This window comes from Leptinotarsa decemlineata, unplaced genomic scaffold, assembly GCF_025532065.1.
Source record: "Leptinotarsa decemlineata unplaced genomic scaffold, Ldec_3_MD MMD2_tig00026361_RagTag_RagTag, whole genome shotgun sequence".
Classification (NCBI taxonomy): domain Eukaryota; kingdom Metazoa; phylum Arthropoda; class Insecta; order Coleoptera; family Chrysomelidae; genus Leptinotarsa; species Leptinotarsa decemlineata.
Window position 1 is genome coordinate 7,516,457 of NW_027412704.1, and position 23,351 is coordinate 7,539,807.

Sequence of the window (23,351 nt, forward strand, 5' to 3'; positions counted from 1 at the left end):
CAATACAGGGTGTTTAATTGAGGCGAAGTTGCGCATCTACCTGACTAACAAAGTTCTGAAATTCCGAGTATATCCGGAGATATCCAGAAAAAAACAGAAATTTCAGAAAATTGTTATATTTTTCTGGCTTTATTTTTCGAAGGATTCGAAAATAAATTGCACTTCCACATTTTCACTTTTCCCCTGCTACATAGTGGTGTTGTCAGATTTGCTATCCGACGTTTCGTCTTCCAGCCATCATCATCAACTTTATTTTTTCTTATGAACGCTACATTGGATTCTTTCTGTTTTGAATACAACCAGATTTTGCCTTTTTCAAAAAATAATAATTCTTAACATATTCTTGCAAATGTGGAGTTTGTCTTCAAATTAAAGAAACTACTTCTATGATCTTTCATTCTCTGGGTAAAGGTTCACCTCGTTTGTCCAATATCGAGTTTTGGGTAAGAACCATACGTCAATTTATATTCTCATGATCTATCTGACACTCAATTTTTGTCTTCATTGTTTTTAATAAATTTGCTTAAATTATTATCTGTCTGGTAAGCTAAGTCCAAGTTTTTCGTTTCCAAAAATCAAGCGATTTCATTGGCGAGTTCATCAGAGTTTGTCAATGTACTATAACGCACGTTATTGTTTGTTGAAGTAATATAGACCTGGATAATGATTTGTTCTAGCAGTTTTTTGAAAAGAATGGAGTTGTCAGTATTTACTTTGTAACCATTGCTGACCAATGATATTACCTGCATATAACAGAGCATTTTTGGGAAATTTCATTTTGGTGTTCAATCCTCAAAATTTGAAACTTGATCGAGCTGAGATTTGACGGGGTATTATCTGTCAACGTGCGATTCCTCATTACTTTGCGAACAGTATAGTAATTTATTATCATACCATTCAATATACACTTATGGTAATGAAGTTGTGATATGTGTTTCAAAGATATATGGTTATACAGACAGTCTAGAATGCCTGAAATGATAAATACTATCTTTAGTGGAAAATCATTAGGTTTCAATAAATAAGCTTTGCTTTACTTCGGTTAGCTCTTCCATGAGAGCTTGAAACAAAAATTATTTTTGAGGTAAACAGACGTTTTGAATAGTGACAATGAGATTTTTTCGCAATATTTTCATTCCATCGTAGGAACTTTTATACTTTGCATATGTGCAAATGCGTGTCATATTAATGGTAAAGATAAGAGGGCCTAACATGGATCTTTGGGGAACAACCCAAAATACAACAATTAAAGGTTCATCTCTCCCTTGTTATTTCCAATCTATGTACATTTCATAGAAGGTTCTACAGTGAATTAGCGAAAATTTCCACCCTCTCTGCAAAATATGCATGTCGTTCGTATCATTATCAATTTCGTATAATACCTGCTCTGGTGAAACTAATGTAGCGTGAACGTGCTTCCAGTTACGATCGACCTGACCTGACTTTATTGGTAAGGACTTAGTTCGACACGACTCCATCAATAAGTTTTTTCTGCATCATCTGTTACGCTTTTCTGTTCTATTACGGTTACGCAGGTAACAGTGGTACCTTAAAAAATATAGGCCAAATGAAACCTTCCGAGAATGTCAGACAATTCATTATGGACCGACTTGCAGTCTGTAGCTCAGAAAATGAGATCACACTGTAAAGTTCATTGTAGAAGGTCGTGTCGATTTATTGTGTTTGGCAGTTTTACAAGTCGACTTGTGTTGTTGAAAAAGAGCCAATAATTCCAAATCATGCATTTTATAAACATCGAACGTTACAGTTATGAAGCAGGTTCCTCTAAGAAGTTGTAAAACTTTTATATTCGTTCAATATTTCTAAAAACTATGAGAAAAAGTGAAAAAGAAGTGTTTGAACTTCATTATTTAGTCTACTTAGAAACAAATGAAAAACACATGTTGGAATAGGTCCATAATTGAAAATTCACTATAAAATCTATTTGATGAATCTATATCAAAAGTCACTTGAGTTATATAGACAAGTAGGTTCATAGCAAAGCTATCTTCGAACTTCGAATTACATTCAACATATCCTCAGGGCTTGAAAGTAGGTTTTTCTGTGATCCATAATTTGAAATTTACATAGAATTGCGAAAGAATGACAGGTGTATCAATTATATTGTTATACTGAGTAGATTCATCTCAATAAAGAGGATGAAAATAGTTTCATTCAAACACTTTGCTTATGAACACAAACAAATTCACTCAAATACATAGAATTGTTGTAATCTGAAGTAATTTCTAATAGGCACTTCTTCATAAATATTCCACATTCAATATTATGTTAAAATAATATTTTCATACCAATCAAAATAGACACTGAAATTTTTCGAATTACTGTGATAAGTCACCCCAATGGTATACAAATATCGACTAAGAAATTATTCATCCCTGAACTAACATAGGAAGAAAAAATACCTCAAAGCCAAAATGTTTTTCCTAAGCTTTATCTTCATATATAGAGCAATTCTACACGTTGAGATAATCTTACTTACTGCCTTTCAAAGATTCAATAATCCACCAAGTTTACATAACAAATCCAGATAATACTGTTTTTAGGACGAGTAGACACATTTCTTCATTATATTACTTTGTAGAACAAAATTTTGAACATTTCAATTCATATTTGTATTGTATATTGAAATTCGAAAGGAAGGAGGGTAATGACAGAAACATTTCAAGTCCTATTTATATTATAACAACACTGAGGTATATTTTGTACATTCAAGTTCAAGGCAGAACAAGAAGATTGAGTTTCCGTTTCACATTGATTGTTTTCATGTGATAATTTTTGAATCGGCTCGGTTATTTTGATTTTTTGGTAAGTGAATTGTCTATATATCCTTAAGCGACATTGGTAGACTTCCAGCCACCGTGTCTATTTCATCATTATCAGCAAATTACGTCGCCTAAGTTCGACGAATGCTATGACATGTGTAACGTTCGTGGTTAGATGAATTCAAAAATTCAGCAATTATTTATTCGAAATTTCCAACAGGCTGAATAAATATTTTCCTTTTCTGTAATTCTGCAATTTTACAATTACAAGCAACAGGTCTTCCATGTCATTCATTAGATCGATTGACATTTTTGTTATTCCTTCCCTTCTACACATACATGCTAACCCAATACTTGATGCTACCTGAAAATCAAGCCCCCCATGCCCCCTCCCGGGTTAAGTGCCTTGAGTTGAAATCTTCCCCATAAGGTCAATGTGTGCAGAACTTCCCATCTTGTCCATCCACCCCCGATCCTCCGGAGCGGTCCTCAACTTACTGATGGGCACTTCAGCAAGATTGACATTTGACCTCTAGGTGCTTTTACTTCCTGATCTGTTGAATTGTTTTATCATGACTTCCCTAACTGAATTATTGCATGGGGTCCCCAAAAACTAACCGGAGACGAGTATCTTTAGTCGCGAACAAGTGTTGGTTCCCAGTGAATCTGAAAATGAGATCACTTCGAAGTCTGGTTAAAAAGTTTTTATACTTACCGGAGACGCCTGGAGACTTTTGGGGGTGGTCTTTGGTTCTGATGCGTTGACCATCTGTGTTTCGCACTCTCTCGGAAACTGGGGTCATCCCTATTCAGCGCGTTATGTAGATCGCTTCGCGCTGGATTGTCGTGCGCTCGAATTCTGTCAAACGTGTCCTCTGCGTGTTTCCTCATGTATGCGTCTACGCAGTGTATGTTCAGGTCTAGATCCCGGAATATGTATCGTGTTAGGAATCACACGTTAAAAGGTAAGACCTCAGACCTCGTTAGTCCTTAGCTCGCACAAGTTTCTCAACTTCTGAGAGTTGTCGTTCGTATGGGGGCGGCAGCTGATTAACGAAAAAACATATTTTAAACGAGATTTTTTAAACAGATGTATCTATTCGGTACATATCTTGGAGCGTTTACGGCGGCCCTTACGCACTTGAAAATCAAGCCAATCAAGTTGATTCTCTCATATCCTACAATCGTATTATCTTGCTATAATTACTTGTAGCATTAGATATGTTTCATTATTTGCTTTCCTAATCCCCGCTTTCCATTTTTCCGTTTCACTGGATCAGTGGAAGATGACCGTTTGGCGGAAGTTGGCCATTATTCGCTTGATGATGGGTTTCCATATGTTGCGTATCTCTACGCTAACTTAGCTGAATACGTTGTTGGACAGGATGTATGCGGCTTCCTTGAATTTTCTCCTAAGCCAATGTTCCTCTTTGTGTTTGATCTCAGCTTGGGATCACTCGATGTTGTGTTGATGGGTCCAAACATGATCTGCTATTCCTGATTTGCTGGTTTTCCCCCGCTGTGGGTGTTTCTTGTGCTCGGCAATGTGAACATTCAATGGCCTCTTAGTTTCACCAATATAGGATTTTCCGCACTCACAGGGTATCCGGAAAATGCAATTCTTGGAATCGCAGTCCGCGTTTGGTGGCCTGGTTTTCGTGAGGCTGCTACGGATATTGTTACCAGATCTGAAGCAGGTTCTGATGTTGTACTTGGAACCAATTCTTCTTATCCTCTCCGATAATCCTCTGATGTAGGGAAGTGCAAGCGTGACGGCATCTTTTCCTTTCGAGGCTCCTGCTGTCTTTTAGCCAAAGTCTTTTCTACCATCGCTTTGGAGTAGCCATTACAGAGCCCGAAAGCACGGTCTAATAGAGCCTTGATGATTCCTCTTTTAGTCAATTAATGGCTGTTGGATTCGTGGTTCAGATACTGTCCCGTGTGAGTGGGTTTTCGGTATACAGATGTTTCCCACTTAGAGTCGGTCCTCTTCACCAAAACGTCTAAGAAAGGCAATCTGTTATGGATTCCCTTCTCCATTGTGAAAAGTGATGGATATATTAGACAATGGAAGTCCGAACTAGTGAAATTCATCATAAAACATTGTCAATCACCTTCAAACAACAAGAATGTGATTCTTCCCGGCCTAGACCGGAAAGTAAGTATTCCATGAGTTTATTGAAGTTATTTTTTTTAATAGACGGCAGATAATTCATTTTTATTTAAAATCCTCAGAAAACTTTTCACAAAACCTTTCTAACTAACTTGTAAATTTCATTCAATACTGCTAAAGCGAGGGAAATAAAAACGAATGTGAAAAGACCTTAGTCATCTACTGATGACTGGACAAAATAAACGGATGTTAATCTGATTCTTCCCAGGTTATTCTGCGGTAGGCAAAACACCATGTTCGAATTTATTCAGTATTAAACAACAAGCTTGTTAAAACTCGATAAATCATTTGTTCCGGTGGTTAAACCTGCAGATGGAAACAAGTGGAAGTTCATTTTAACGATCAAGGACATCGAAAGTGTTTTTATTGATAAAATGCTGACTGAGCCTTGGTATTTTCATGTCACTTTCTGAAGATATTAGTCGTTGAAGAGATGAAACAATTATTTCATCTAATTTATCTATTATTAGTTTGATTTCAATTTAGCATTATCGTAGTAAGTTCATTACGTATCACCTTTTGCAAACTCATGAAAATTCGGACAGAAAATATCCAGGATTGCATTAACCACCCCTATTAACCAGAATTTCATCGATCCTGGTGGGTAGTAGTATAATGTAAGTTTTTTGTGATTCTTTGTATTTTTCTCGCAACTATTCAATGTTAGTTCATACCTGAGCGTATTTTTCTAATTTTTTTTTAATATTCTATTAATTTTCATAAGAGTTCTTTTCTTCATTTGGATGAAAGAGGGTCAGGTGAAACAGCGAAAAATTATCTCTAAATAAGTAAAGAGAGTACTCTGACTTGTGAAGATATTTCAAATGAAGTGAAATAGTAAAATTCAAATAATCCTGATGAAACGTAGATAATCTCAAATGATACGTCAATTTTTGCAGTTTAAGTTCTATTTTCACTTCAAATAAAGTTTTTGAAATAAAAAATCTGTTTAAAATCAATTTTTACGTTAATCAGCTGTCGCCCCCATACGAATGACAACTCTCAGAAGTTGAGAAACCTAAGCGACCTAAGGACTAACGAGGGCTTATTTTTTAACATGTGATTTCCAACATGGTTGCTCAAAATTTTTGGTAACACTGAAATATTTTGAAGTTAACTTGAAAAGGAGCATGTGGAAGTATGTTATAGTATGATAGTTTGAAACTGAGAATGATTTACTTCATTGGAGATTCAGTATTGGATACCTACTTATTAAAACGGTGTGATTATCCAATCCATTACGATTCGAAAGAAAACAAGTCGCATATATTCCCGGCCTGTCTTTCTGTTCTCGCTTCTACTGCTTTGTGTGTGCACAAACACAATTTTTCATCAAAAGTCAAATGCAAAAAGTTAATAGAAAAACTCAGTATTGTATCCGTACCGATGACGGTAAACCACCCCCTGGCGACCGTCGCACACGAACAAAAGAACATCACGACCGATAGTGATTGGTTCCCGTTCGGTTATCGGCTACTGAATCGCACATACGCATCTCTATTGTTGCAGCGAACTTTAGGGGAGAATTACATGCTGCAACAATGAATGCATGAATGGAGTGGTGCTTAGACTGTGAGGCACTATGTGTGAAATTTTGGATTGCTGTTTAATAGTTATGAAGAACGCGTGAAATTCTCTTCTTTGATTCACTGTTCAGAAACTTCATTGGTGTGAGTTTTCCATAGAAACATATTGTTTAATATACAGTGCATCCCAGTTGAAACGAGCCAGCCTGAAGGAGTCAGTTGAAAATTTTGAATGAACATAATAGTCGAAAGACCACTTATCATTCCGATTTCCTAATATGTATAATATGTTTTTCATCCATTTCCACCAGATGAAAATATACAAACCAACAATAGGAGTCTTTTTTTCTCCCAATTAAAATACATACATACGGTGCGGTCCATATGTATGGAATAAATTCATTTTTAGCGTTATTATGTACTATGTGATAAAAACTGAAACAAGTCGATTTTTATTCTTAAATTGACAATTTACAGTATGAAAATATCATCCTCCTCCAGCACCCCTTCTAAGTTATAAGCACCCCTTCGAAAATGTTAAATAGCAAAGGGGGTCATGTGGCACCTTGTTGGAAAGGGATTTCAGTCCTCTGTTCAGCAATATAAAGTTTTTTAAGATTGGTGCAATCATAACTGCGAAAATTAATTTTCACAATTAAATTAAATGTTCAAAATGACCACCATTATTCACTTCTTGACAATAACCTGATCTATTAAACAGACCATCCCTGTAGCACGCTCCTTACTTACCTTGAATCCTGTAAAAAATATTTGAAGATACTGAAATTAAACAAAAAGCCAAATAAACAATTGCTATGAATCTAGTAGGCTGCTGTCACTTAGGTATTGAAAGTTACTGAAAGACGTCAGTATAATATTTGTGGGCGTATCAAATTTAATTATGGCTCATTTGTCCGAGACTCAAGGAATAGACATTTTAATTATAATTGGTTGTGATAATAAAACAAAAACTCAAAAGGAGGTTTGTGAAATTTTTAATAATGAATACCCTGGTCAACACGTGTCGCAGTCTATAGTTAGCAAAATTGAAGAAAAGTTTCGTGAAACTGGACATGTAAAAAATATTGGAAAACCAATTAGAAATGTTAAATTTACTGATGAAAATAAGTTAGATGTACTTCTAGAGATTTAATTAGAATCCGCATAAGACAACTCGAGAAGTTGCCGCCGACAATGATGTGAGTAAATCATCTATTTTGAGAGATAAAGAAAAATACCACCCTCACAAAGTTCAGTTGGTTCAGGAGTTAAATGAAGATGATCCTGATAGAAGGCAAGAATTCTGTGAATTGATGATGGATAGAATGAACGCAGATTTGCAGTTCATAACAAAATAGTGTTTTCTGATGAAGCGACGTTTCATTCAAACGGAACAGTTAACAGACAGAACTGTAGATATTGGAGCAGAGAAAATCTTCACTGGATGTGTGCGACTCACACTTAATATCCTAAAAAAGTTAACGTTTGGGCTGGTATCATTAACAATACAAATATTGGCCCTTATTTTTTTGAGGGTGAGGTTTTTCTAGATTTTTTGATTAACTTTTTAGTGCCTACATTACAAATACATTTTCCTGATGTTAATCATCCAAATGAGTTAGATCGAACTATTTACTACCAACAAGACGGAGCTCCACCGCATTTTGTACGTACAGTTTGAAATTATTTAAACGTGGATTGGAATACGTGGAACGATCGAATGGCCGGCTAGATCCCCCGATTTGACTCCTCTCGATTACTTCTCATGGGGTTATTTGAAATTTAAAGTATATTTTGATAGACCAAACAATATTTCTGATTTGAAAGTTAGGATAACGGAAGAAATTAACCCCCGAGGTCATACAAAATGTTGTAGGAGAATTCCAAAATCGCCTCGGTTATTGTCAAGAAGTTAATGGTGGTCATTTGGAACATTTAATTTAATTGTACAGTACATTGAAAACTACATTCTGAATATTATGTGGCATTATTATCTTCATTCTACGTAAAGTTTTGTGATACCTAGAGACATTATCAAAATTTTACATCCTAAAAATCAATTTTCTCAGTTATGATTGCACCAAACCTAAAAAACTTTATATTGCTGAACAGAGAACTAAAATCCCATTCCAACAAGGTGCCACACGACCCCCTTTGCTATTTAAAATTTTCAAGTAGGTGCTTATAATAATTCAGAAGGGGTGCTGGAGGGGGATAATATTTTCATACTGTAAATTGTCAATTTAAGAATAAAAATCGACCTGTTACTGAAAGATAACAAAACAAGAGTGAAAATTCCAGAGATAAAACCCAACCTCTAAGAAGTCAGTTCTTTATTGAATTTAATCCTCGATCTATTGGTTTATTATCTACAAAATTAGGTTGATACTTACGTCAAATTGATCTTCACAAAAAATAAAGCTGAGTACTGAGCAATATATCCATTGAATATCGTCTTGCAAATCTGAGCCACTTATATCGTGTTTTTTTTGAAGAGACGAACACAAATAATCTGTTTGAAGTTTTCATTAATGTATTAGTACATTGAGGGACTGCACATCAACAATACACTTTGGAATTTACATTCAATAATAATTATCACCAAATTATTGGGAGATATTCTGGAGTTTGCACGTAGTCTACTTGAACGTGACGTCACAATCGACACCATGACACTTTGAAGTATTTTGTTGAGAATTTCATAGTCATGAATTATAGTGTATTTATTTTACACTAAACTTTCATTTCCAGTATTCCAAAATCTGTCATCATGCCTAATAAATACATTTTCTCGACAATTGCCCAAATTCAGAATGTATTCCGAATTAACAACATCGGAAGAGCAATACAAGGGGCCCGGTGTGACCGTGAGTTATGAATGTGTATTCGTACAGTTGCTGTATATGATTAAAGCAAGATCATTAATAATGGTTCGGTCAAGAAAATTATATATTTTACCCACAAACTGTCATGACGTCATTTTTCATCATTCGATCCGTTCTGCACTACGTTCATTAATACTCGTTGTGCGAAATTATGGTTCTGAGCTTTTTCCAGGATGATTTCAACATTAATCTCAATTGGTGGGTTTTTGTGAATAAGTTCTGCAGAGTCTATGTCTTCGTAGAGTCATGAAATTTCACCCATATCACAGATATTTTCCAAATTGGTACAAAAATATTTCAAACGTAACAAACAGACAGGCTAACAGAGAGAGACCCTCGATGGGTCTGTCTGTCTGCCTGTCTGAACGCGATAAATTGGAATCATCATGTGGTTTTAACCAATGGAAGAAGTGATTTAAAAGGAAGTTTTAAGCGCAGTCTCTTTGAGATATAACATAACAATTCACTTCGACTATAGCTTACCTGTTACTCTCGGAAATTTTACTTTCAAAACCTCTTTATTCCAGTTTTTTTCCATATACATTATCTGTTTAAATCTGTTTATTCGGTTCATTCATTCACCAATAATCATCTATCACATATTGTGTGACATCCTAAACATGAAGTTCCCCGCTGGTGGTCACAAATACTACTGATAGACGAAAAAAACTTGTTGGAATACAGTCCGCTGAAAGTCCAAAAACTACCCTTGGTTAGATGGTTGCAACCCTTACAAGTGGAAGGAAAAATGTAACTGTTAGAGAAAGCAATAATCCCTGTATTACTGTATCCATTATTATTATTACTGTATACTGTATTACTGTATACATAACTGTATCCAGTTGAATGTTTGCAATAATGTTCACATGTAATGTGGTAATTGGAAAGTTTTTAGATGGATACGATATTATTCCTCATCATATACATATATGTTAAATGCCTTAAGCATTGCATGCACAATAAAATTATCTTTACATTCTACATCTCAAATTAATATATCATCGCATGATTGAAACTAACGCGGAAGAATATGAATTCATGCACTTGAAAACGGCATGATGAAGAAAGGTATCAATTGCGCTGGATTTCTTTCATCTATTGAATCATTTTGAGGGTTAAGGTTGCATTTCATTTAGTGTTTGTCTATAGGTAGATAGGTACCTTCATTTCAACATTTTAGGAAATACTGATGATGAAAATACTTTCGTTTGTGTCATTCCTGAACGTTCCAGATTATTCCCGAACATTGTACAACATTCCAGAATAATCCGGGATGTTGTTCCTGCATATTTTCAAAAGCTCACTCTTCAGATAAAAACAGAAACCTTTTTCATGAACAAGCTAATTTGGATGAGAAAACATTGCTAACATTGCAGAGCATGGTTGGTTCCAAAAGCTTGAAGTCGTCTATGACTAAGAAAATATGCAGGTCATCAATACCTGGGAGAAGTCATAGACCACATACAGGGAAAAGTCAGAAAAATCCTCTGAAGACAAATGGTTAGTATGCAGACTTAGTTGCTTGGGGTAGTGTAATGGGGTAGTGTAATGGGGTAGTGTAATGTAGTGTAATGACGAAGGTAGTTCAAATCCAAAACCTGCAAGAAATTGCAATCGCAAGAAAGATGAAATTCGACATCCGATATGTACAACAACCCTATGAGATCTAACTTTACAAGATTGGATCTATGGACCAAAGATGAGATGAAAAAAGTAAAGAAGGAAAATGATGACCTCATGTTGATTCTGAGATGTTTCAACACTGCAGATAGACCTGACAGATAGGCATGGTTCGAATAAAAGGATTACTGGTCTCAATGAAAATCTATATGCCTGCGCGTTGGCCTATAGGGTCAAACTGGAGGGCTAAGATGAGACAACAGTAGTGCATCAATTGGTTCTACTGAAAGAAAACGTTAGAAATGTGCTAGACCAACTTCTTGAATGCCGAGCAGGTGACACTTTAGCAAACAACGGCTCTGGCACGAGTTATAAAAAAATTGCTATAGGAGATTGTAAAGTTAGCAACCTTTCAACTTTGATGAAAGGACCTTAAGGATTTTCCGAGAGAACCAAAGAGCCAGAAAAAGACCTGAAAGACCTTGAGTTCACGAAAAAATACTCATAAATCACGAAATACCGAGTGAAGAAACGGTTGAATAGAAAAGCCATAGACGGATTGTTCAAAATGAAAGAAAGTTATATAATTACATAGGATATGGAAAAGAAATGAATTAATTGGTATCCAATTGACATCAAGAAGTACAGTATTGGCATTTTACGTAGAAAAACTGACTCCCTGTGATGATAATGATCTTCTCGAATAGTAATCTGAAGAAAGAGCTAGCAAATACTCAAAAACCATAAAAGAGAAATAAATTAAAGATATAAGTATTCGGAGTTTTCATTTCCTTTATTGTTAGGTTAGGTTAGGTCTAAAGTGAGTGCGTCTATTCGAGTCTTCACCGCAACCCGCAAGGGTTTATTGTGGCTCACACCCATTCACAATGTGACAAATAAACCCATCTTCTTAACGCAGCCGATTAGTTTGTATGGTGAGTAGTCTTTCAGATGCTCTGTTGTTACATCATTTTCCAAACAGAGGCGACAAACACTGTCTTCCGACAGTCCAAGTCCTGTTAGACATCGTAGTTCGATGTCGAAGGCCTTGGAGTGAGCCAATCCTGGAAGATTCTGCCAGAAGTCTATAAATCTTCTTGTCATCAATGTTGGCTTTTGCAAAGCCTAAAGCGATGACAATGACAGGTTGTGGTCCGATGAAGCTGTTTGCAGCACCCTCTTCTTTAATTGGACTTTTATCAGAAAAGGTGTATTGTGCATCTGATGGAACCAGTTCTGGTCAATTTTGGACAAGAAAATAGTTGCATATGCACTAACTGCTTTATAATATATAACCGGTTATGTGACAAATCGAATACCACTTAAGTACTTGAAAATACGTTTCATATGTTTAAAATATTTTAATAGCCCACGAAATTCCACAGGATGTTTAATTATTTCATAGTGATGTAATATTTCATAAATTATGAAATATCAAGAGGCCGGAAATAATAGAACAGCTTCTATCGCTCAACATTGACATGTCACCCCCACAATGAATTCCAGCCAGAGCTGTAATGAAGTCATTCAATATATAATAACAGTGAATTCAGTATCTCATTTCCATAGCACGAATCAAAATGGATAGCCATTATTCCTTTTTCACAATAGACTTTATTATCCAGATAAGTGATGTGTAAATCGTCCTCATATAGATACGTGTATAGTATAGTGTATGGGGGATTTCATTTTATTGAGGTACTATTCATAGGCGTGAAAATAGTTGGAATTATTGTTTTGGAAAACATCGTATTCTTGTTGAGAATACAATATATTGAGAAATAGCATATGAGTATTCACATCTCTCAACTAAACTTAATAATAGTTATAGGAAATACGAGGTTTGTTAAGAAAATAACGGAAATTTTAGTTTTTTGAAAATAATATATTTATTTATTCGCAAATCACTGTTATAATCTTTTTGCAGTCATTGTTCACTGTGGTTCTGGCATTAAATTTGGTCATTATTACGCCTTGGTCAAAGACGAAACGGACTGGTTTAAGTTTGACGATAGTCGTGTTACGAAGTGTTCTGGCAATGTATTGAATTTATTGAAGCCTCTGAGGAAACCCTGGAGACACCCTACATTTTGTTTTATGAGAGAGAAAACATTGGCAGATCAAGATCTTCAGATGATGTACTGCTGCAGGTTTTTCCGGGATTTCCTGCGGATGAAAAAGCAAATGCACCACTGAAATCAATGAAGTCGCTCTTGAGCGCCAATTAATTTTTGTTGTTGTTTTATAATTCCATGATTTGTATTTTGTAAGTGTTATCATTATATGAATTGTTTTTTATTCGCCTATATTGATGAGGTCGTGTTCAAAATAGTCAATCAATCAATCAATATATGTTTTATTGTAGGAAGATTAGTATCTTATTGACAAAGTCTTGTAAAAAAATAAAATGAATGTCATAAAATATAAAAAATACAAAATACAATACATGACATAAAATATAAAAAACACAAACATAGCAATTTCACAAATAAAATATTAAGAAGACAGATGAGTTTAGGTGAACATTACAGGTTATCACGGTAGAATTCATGGATCGAATAATAAGTTTTGTTCATTAAAAAATCTTTAACTGTACTTCGGAACTTTTTGATATCTGTGCTATTTTTTAGAATGGTAGGAAGGTGATTATATACTTCAATACTTTATTATTATATACTGTAAATATAAATATACTTTAAATCAGAGGATGCTGAGTCAAGGTAAATTTTGGAATAGGTAAGTAAAGTATATTGTTCTGTCTGGTGTTGTGACAATTTGTTCCGGGAGTGTACATACTAGTTTTATTTTTATGAATTAAGCACACTGTTTCCATTATGTATAAACAGGTGACAGCTAACATTTTGTGACTAATGAATAAAGGCTTGCAGTGATCTCTCGGCTTAGACTTTGTAAGGCATTTCAAAGACCTCTTCTGTAGCTTAAATATCGTATTCTGTAACTGTAAATTACAATGGCCTCAGAAAGTTATTCCATAGCGAATATGAGATTCGATCAGTGCAAAGTAAGCCATTCTAGTTGTAGTATACCCCAGTTCATTTGGTATCACTCTAATAGCATAACATCCACTAGATACTTTATTACTCAGATGGGATACATGTTCTTTAAAATTTAATTTATTATTTACTTGAATGCCTAGGAATTTAGTGTGATATTTGTTTTCTATATAGTGGTTATCCAAATCTAAATCGTCTAGTATACATTTGAAAGTAACTAGATTTGTTTTGTTTAGCTTGTAGCACAAGGAGTTTGCGTTACACCAGGCTTTAATTTGTTGAGTATTTTTATCGTATTTGATAGCTGATTAATTTCTTTATTACTCCATATAATAGTGGTATCGTCGGTAAATTTTCCTGCGATGTTAATGTTTATTAGATCATTTAAGTATATTAAGAACAACATTGGTCCTAAAACAGACCCCTCCATTAGATATCACGCACATGTGTCAGCGCTTCTTCCAATCCTCAAAACACTTGCAAAACCCGATTTTTGGGATAGCCTTCAAGGTGTTTCAGCGATGCGCTTTCAGTGCCATTCATGCTTTTGAACTAACGGCCTTTCAAGGTTCTCTTTGTTTTTGGAAATAGGAGTAGATCACACGGAGCCATGCCTGGCCCATATGGAGGCTGGAGCATCGTTCCAGTATTCTATTTGGCCAATAATTCACGAATAAAGTGTTTGCAATTTTATTATCACGATGCAATTTTTTTTCCACAAAACTGTACGTTTTTTGCTTCACGCACACGTCGTTGATTTGAAAATTTTCATATATTTGATTCATATCAACAATTTCCTGAAAATTCATTACTCATTCAAGAAGTTCGATGAATTTTGTTATAAAGTGTCAATTAGCTTTTTTCTATTATCATAATCATGGAAACAGTTGTGGAAATGGCCGCGGTGATAGTGCGCCCGACTCACGATCGGAAGGCCCAGATTCACGCCTCGACCAAATATTTTTCTCAAGAGAATTCATCTGGTTGAAGCTGGGATGATTCTGCAACCGTGTTAGGAATCACACGTTAAAAGGTAAGATCCCGTTAGTCCTCAGCTCTCACAAATTTCTCAAATTCTGAGAGTTGTCTTTCGTATGGGGGCGACAGTTGATTAACGGAAAAACAGAGTTTAAACAGATTTTTATCGAATGTTCAGCGATGACTAATCAATATGTAGAAAATTGTCGATATACCATTTTTCGATTCGATTTTCCGAATAACCCAATGGTTTCGAAAAAACCAGAAAGTATTTCATGAAAGCAGATTTTTTCAAAATTCAAAAAGGGGTTTTTTTGGTGAAAAGATGAGTTTCTTGCACGATATATATATTTTGGTAAATAGTTATTTAGAACTCAAATTCCTTTCTCTCTTTCTTTGATAGTTTCCCACAACCTTGTATACGTAACTCACCGAATACAAGAACAACTTCGGTCATCAACAATCCCAAGAACTGCCCTTCATCCGGCTACGTGCAAAGTCTAAGCAACACGGTAAATGGCGTGACGGAACAACAAAAGTTCAAAAGAGCGCACTTTGTAATGCACAGGCTTGGTTTGTGAATGCAAAGAAATCGTTCATAATGCCTCGTCCCACGCAATTTTGTTGCAATGCGCGTTGACTATTCCATCCCCATGACGTCCACTGCGGAGAAAAATGACTCCCCCACGCGAGGTTCTTTAGATGGTTGAAACGACTTTGAGAATACCGCTATTCTTTGCATATTGACCCAAGTCTATAAAGATGGGAGTGGGGTAATGAGATAATCAAAGCGGGATATGGAAATTCCTTTCCAGTCTGGTCGCCCCCTTCTTATATATTCTCATTTTGTTAATAACAAGGGCTTCACGTGTTCCATAATTAAAATTCATCATGTCTGGAATTGCTAATTTCAATTAATAATTTCGACAGTATTGCTTTCACAAGAATCATTTGACCTAATTGAGTCAAATCAATTTCATTTTCCGAATTCACACAAATGATGACGATAACGAAAGAATCACAAGTTACTTGTGATTCAATCCCTCGGGCGCCAGTTGTTCCTTGGTTTGCTACATTTTCCGTACAGCGATCAATTCTACAAATGTATTTTTTACCCAGGCATGAACCGTACATAATATCAAAATATGCAAAATGACTCAACAAAAGGCATTTGTTAATTTTATTTTCAAACTTATTGATTATAAATGACGATGAGGATAAAGCATTTTCAAACTCATGTAACTTCCCTGAACACATTTTGTGGCATGTTTTGTAAACCTTAAATTCACGTCCATTTCAATACCTACATTTTTTGCCACGTTCCTGAGGCATATTACTGTTTCACCAATAACAATATTCACATATCTTTCCACCAAGCTACGATTAGTACCAAAAACAGGTATATTAGTTTTGTTTGAATTAATTTTTGGGGTTATGAACTTCAGATACTGAAATAAGACGAGCTAGATCTTCATTAAATTTTCGATTAGCAGTAGCAACGTCATTAGGGTTGAATGACAGATATAGTTGTTTGTCATCCGCATACATATGTGAATTACAATGTCTTAAAACAGAAACTGGATCACAAGTATATACGCAAAATAATAAGGGTCTAAGTATAGATCCCTGAGACACTCCAAATTTAATTAATTCACTGCTTGATTTTCCCTTCGAAGTTTCTACAAACTGTGAACGATATTTAAAATAGCGTTGAATTAAATGGGATAATTAATAGTATCAAAAGCCCTGGAGAAGTCTATAAGTATTAAAGCAGTCGTGTTACTTTTGTCAGCAGCTTCGAAAATATCATCAGTTATTTTCAAGATAGCAGTTGTCCAGCTATGTTCCTTACGAAATCCTGACTGGTTGATTGGCAAAATATTGAAGGAATTTAAATAGCATTTGATTTGAAAACTCAATACTTTTTCCAATACCGTTGAACAAGTAGAGAGCAGGCTTATGGGGCGCAGATCGTTGAGAGTATTTGGATTAGATATTTTAGGAAGAGCCAGTATAATATATTACCAGCCAGCAGATATATTATTTTGCAAACATGAATTAATTTTATTAGTGAGATAAAGTAGTATCATAGGACAGCAAATTAGTAGTATATCTATATTGATTCCATCTGAACCTATGGCTCTTGTTTTTATTTCTGAAATGCATTTGCAAACAATATTTTCTGTTACCTGCTCAAAGCGAAATTTGTCTATAGATATAGTATTTTTCGAATTATAATAATTCAATAACTCATCACCAGGTACAAAATGTTGGTTAGAATTACTCAAAAATATTTATTGATTTTAATAGGATCATTAAGTATTTCTGGCAAGTTCATTTTTTACGAGAATATACAGTGTGATCCATTTTTAATGGAAACACCCTCCTAAAATTTGAAGTTGTAAATCGATTTCAATATTTTTTTTTAAATGTCAAGTACTAAAAGGTCTACATTGGGACAAAATTGGAAATGTTTATTAAAGTTTCAGGCCATACTACGATATTTTTTCTTAGTCGAAAATCGGGATTTTTAATTAGCGATTTTTTTATTGAAAAAATCACTACGCCACTGGATTCAGAGTGCCTCTAAATAGGTGTGACCAAAATTTCATGAAAAAATATTCATTATTAACAAAGTTATAACAACTCAAAAATTCTCTCAGCTAACTCACACAGGTAACAGTCACAATATATCATTTTTTTCATGATTTCAACAATAAAGTGCCGCCAGATGAAAAAAAAAAACAAATAGCGTAAATATTTTTAATGAAAATAACGGAATTACATTCACACAATTCAACTAACAATGAAGCAAAACATTTTAATGTTTCGATTCAGTGCCACAATTAATTCTAACTCATATTCTAGTAGACTACGAATCCACCACGTATTTCGATAAATCTGTCGTAGCGCTTACGAATGTTTCTGATTACGTTCCTTAGTTCTTGAGGGCCAATATCTGCACATACCTGTCGAATTATTGCACAAAGTTCATTTCTATCTCTTGAGCGGTTTTTGTAAACCTTTTGTGTGAGTCCCCAGAGAAAAAAGTCCAAAACTGTGAGGTCTGGAGACCTGGGTGGCCACTCTATAAACGGACTACCACGGCCTATCCATCGGTTTGGAAAATGTTCGTTAAGCCATTGCCTCACAGCTCTGGCATAATGAACTGAACACTCATCTAACTGGACAATTAAATTTGATCGTTCTTTGATTGGCAGCTCGTGAATAGCATCTCAAAACTCTGTACAGTTTAATACCCAGTTAGGATTATCCGCTGCCCAATAGCGACAATTATGTGATGACACTACTCCATTTGTAGTGAAAGTGGCTTCGTCGGTATATAAAATATTTTTTAGGAAATTTCTATTGTTCAAATATTCCCCTTGAGCCCATAAACAATATTCCTGGCGTCTTGCTTCGTCGCCTTCTTGAAGTGTGTGTAAAAATTTTGGCTTGAAAGGTTTAATATTCTTCGCCGTGAGACATCTCCGAATAGTTTCTCGTGGAATATTCATCTGGCGGCACTTTATTGTTGAAATCATAAAAAAAATATTTTCATGGCTATATCTGTTGATAGGGTGTTTTTTGTGACTGTTAGCTATGTGAGTTTTCGAATTTTTGAGTTGTCATAACTTTGTTAATAATGAACGTTTTCTCATGAAATTTTGGTCACACCTATTTAGAGGCACTCTGAATCCAGTGGCGTAGTGATTTTTTCAATAAAAAAATCGCTAATTAAAAATCCCGATTTTCGACTAAGAAAAAATATCGTAGTATGCCCTGAAACTTTAATAAACATTTCCAATTTTGTCCCAATGTAGACCTTTTAGTACTTGACATTTCAAAAAAAAAATTAAAATCGGTTGTCAACTTCAAATTTCAGGGGGGTGTTTCCATTAAAAATGGGTCACACTGTATATTGAGATCTTCAAGTTTATTCAATAATAATTTACCGTGAGGTTATGCTTTTTCTCATTCCTTATCATGATATCAGTTTGGTTTCTTAGTAATTTATAATAGTTCTAATCAGTAACGTCCTTAGTTGTTTTGAATTTTCTAAGAGCTTTATCCTGAAAACCTATTATCAGTTTCACATCATCAGAGAGCCATGGTTGTTGAACCTTCCTTACTTTCACTTTTTTCACTGGCGCAACAGTATCAAATATGAGTAGCATCAAAACAGTAAAATAGTTAACCTTGTCATTAACATCCTGAAAAAACAAAATATCATCAAAGGGTGATAATAACTTCAGCTGCAGCAAACGATCTCTGTCGATTCGCTTAAAATTTCTATATGTAAAAAAACTGTTTCTCATTTCTATAATTTTCATGTTGAATTGCACAGTACACTAAATTATGATGAGAAATGTGAGATGTGTCTTGAGTGCCGTAGTGATTAACTACTGCTTCATTGGATACTATATATAATATGGTTGGACCACCCTATATCATTTAATGTTCACGAGTACTAGCATCACAACCCCGACTTCTTGCGAATAATATCGTTATATTCCAACCAATTAACACAAAACGTACACCAGTCATACACATCAACCTTCTTGAATCAGTCCGTGCGTTAACTTTATCGCTTCTAAAAAGACAAACAGAAGAACAGACAGACACGACGGGGGACTTTTAGTTTGTATTATGTAAAAACATCGTCCAGTATCTGAAACTGAAACAACCACACCGATGATATCATCTACTAGTCCCTGTTAATTGTAACAAATCGTTTTCAGAACCCCTAGAAAAGAAATTCTAAAACCGATTAATAATTAAGTCATCCAATCATTTGCTACAGCTTATAATTAAAAACGGTCATTATCTCCTATCTATCAAAAATAACGCAGTTTCAACTGCATGTTTACAACGATCTCCGAGTTTTCTCTAGGAAAAACACACCATCTTTCGAATACATGACAAACAAATAAAAATTTTCAAGGAAAACTAGACTTTACAGTTATGGCCGAAGGAACTAAAATCCTATAATTCATTCTCCAGGCAGTGGGAATATTTCTTGGTTTCTTCGACCACCAGCGAGGGAGGAAAGTTCAGTTCAGAAACCGTCATTTTGTGAAAGATCTCGTTAATCATCTAGCCAGCCCTTGCCTGTCAATCATGGTATGTTATGTCGACTGAATTTTGGTTCGCAACATTTAACAATCATTATTTCGGGTGCTAATAGCTTACGGATAATGGATATTTTTCCTGGATTCCGGAAGGATTTTCTATTGTGTAAAAAATACGTGCTTTTTATTGGTTCATGGTTTATATTAATGATGGCAAGAATGTTGAGATTATTAAATATGAAAGATTGAGACTTTCATTTATTGAATTCTTCAGTGGCTGGTTTGAAAATAACAAATTTTCTATAGAGTTCAAGGTTGTAGTTGGCCAAGTTTAGAAATATAATCGAGAGATTCGTTGATAGACTATATAAGTATCTCATCTTTGCGGGACTGAAAAGTTTGGTCAAAACATCTCTGAGAGAAACATTCTGAATGAAGACTACAATTTGTCAATCTAACCAAAAGCCTTTCAAAAAGTGGTTTTCTTAGCCAAAAGCTATAATTGGCGCAGTCGGTAGGATAGTGAAGTAAGATCGTTCCGAAAGTTCTCCAGTTTTTATTGGTAATCCGCTTTAAACAACATTTTTTCCATATTCAATTTACAAAAATGACTTAATCATTGTACCCCGCCACTGCTGACCCCTGGCAGAAATGTTGACACATTATAGCAATACATCAAATTTTTCTAACTGTGTCCGACCATTTTCTTGAAATTTTAACGTGAATACCTTGTGAAGAACTCGGAAAAGTGATTATCGTTATCAAAAAAACAAACAATTAATTTCTTTGATCGTATTTGAAATTGGTTTATGGTGACCTGATTAGGGAACGAATCACAACCAAACAAACGGATATCCCGCTCTACTCATATTCCGTAATTATCAAACCGTTCATTTGCTTTCATTTAACCCTGAACTTGAATTTTAACAAAATTGTTTCTAACTTTGAATAACAAAAACAACAGAATTTGAAGCTCTTGAAGCTGGAATATTTTTTGGTAATTCTTTCCCGATAAATTTTGTTAATTATACATGACTGACTCCGAAATGGATTACTTGATACATTCGCTTGTTTCTTCATCTGTTTTAAATTCAAAAATGTCTAACAAGAATAATTATACCTTACTCAAAATTCACTCTGACCTATGCTAATATATTATATGACGGATCTCCAGATACCCCTGGAGAAGAAAAAATCTGGCGCTACTAATGGAACATCAAATTTTGTATTAGATGCATCTCAAGCATTGTAATTGGCAAATTTTTAAATAACGCTCAACTATTGATTGGGGCAAGAACTCAGGTAAACACCTGAGAATTATTAAAAATAGTATCAATAAGTACTTTAGGTGATAGACAAAACCTTGATACCCTCGAATATTAAATTTTAACACGAGTTTCTAATTTTTCTATAGAGTTCAAGGTTGTAGTTGGCCAAGTATAAAGATATAAAATCGAAAGATTTATTGATAGACAACTCACAAAAAGAACTGGATCATTGATTCCAGCCACTGCAGACTCCTGGCAGATGATCCAACTAATTATTGCAGAACATCGAAACTTTCTACCCGTTTCCAACAATTTTCTTGAAATTTCAACGTAAATACCTTGTGGAGAACTCATAAAAGTGATTATCGTTATGAAACAAACGGACAATCATTTACTTTGAACGTATTTGAAATTGGTTTTTGGTGACCTGATTATAGAAGTCAACGAATCATAAATAAAAACACGGAAATTCAACATTCTTCATATTCCATAAATACCAAATTGTGCATTTTGCTTCCATTGAACCCTCAACTTGAATTTGACGCTTTTAAATTCAGTTTGATAATTAGTAAAAAAAATTTAAGAAGTCGTTAGGGGATAGACGAATTCATGTATTTTTCAATGTCTCTATATGAGATATTTCGACAAAATATTGTCACCGAAATTGAAGCACCCCTGTTGACGAGCTTCAAAAGTTAATGACACCAATTTACTTTTACTCTATTTATGATGAGTAGGTACCGAGTAACAGTACAGCAGAAAAGGATCCTGCTATAAATCACTTTCGATGATAATGTTTACTACAGACATTGTTCGAAAGTGAATCCTGTTTCTTTAAATACGCGTGACCGTAATATTGAGAGGCAAAAATAAATTTCCAACCCTGTAACAGCTACAAGAGATGGTACAGAAATAATACAATCTGAAGTGATGCTTTCAGATAGAAAAATCCATATTTTGTTAACGAAATCCAAACAAAATTCGCAACATAGTCTTAATGCTTAATGCTAAAAAAAAAATATAATAATTACGAAGAGTGTAAAGTTTTTCGTCTGTAGATAACTGTGATAAAGCTATTTCCCGGGTTTTTTGACCGTGGTCTGCAGGTTTTTATGCCGGATGTTTCGTCTACTACTGCGGTAGAAGTTCTTGAGTTGTTCTCAACGCAGGAAATACAAAACTAATTTTTTTATATTTCTATATTTTATTTTATCATAGGTAGGTATGGCTTCGTTTTTCTTGGCTGGATTAAATGACCTTGTGTGTGTACAATTGAGGTACAGGTAGCCAGATTTCATTAATATCCATTGCCTCGTTCCATGGTCACTATAAATTCTTGAATAGAAATTTTGATTTTAACTGGGTATTTTAATATCTATCTAGTCACAAAACTCAGTCCAGATCATACGTAACGAAAAAATATAAAGTAAAATCGAGAAAAACCAAAATGTTGAAGTGGGGGTGGTTTTGGGGGTTGATTTTTTTTGTGACATTCGCCTTTGACCTAGGAAAAAATATTTTCTCAAAAGTTGTAGATGAGAAAATTAATGAAATATTGTTTTACGAGATACTTACTTTTGAACAGAACCGTAAATTGTACAATAAAATTGCAAAAAGACAATTTTTTCATAAGTATCTGGTAAATAGGGCATTTTCCAATGTGATTTTTTTTATTTACGCGGTAACTTAATGGGGCCAACAAAAAGTTTGCTTTTTCTACACCTGTATTAAGTCTTCCATTATAATTTTTATTTATGATAAAAATACAAAAATGTCGATAAAGACATTCAACCAGAAGACAAGTAATGCAGAAGAATATATTATGTTTGAAGAATCAGAAACGTAACTTATTGTTGAAAATGACCAGCTCCAAGTTAACGCAGAAGATACTTCATTACAGTAATTTGGAGCTATCTCTACAGACAATTAAATAAGCGAATAAATGAAGTGAAAATGACAGTGTTCCATGTAAGTGAAATTTTACTCCCTTCAATAATTATATTGTGTAGGAATTCTTTGAATGATATCTAAT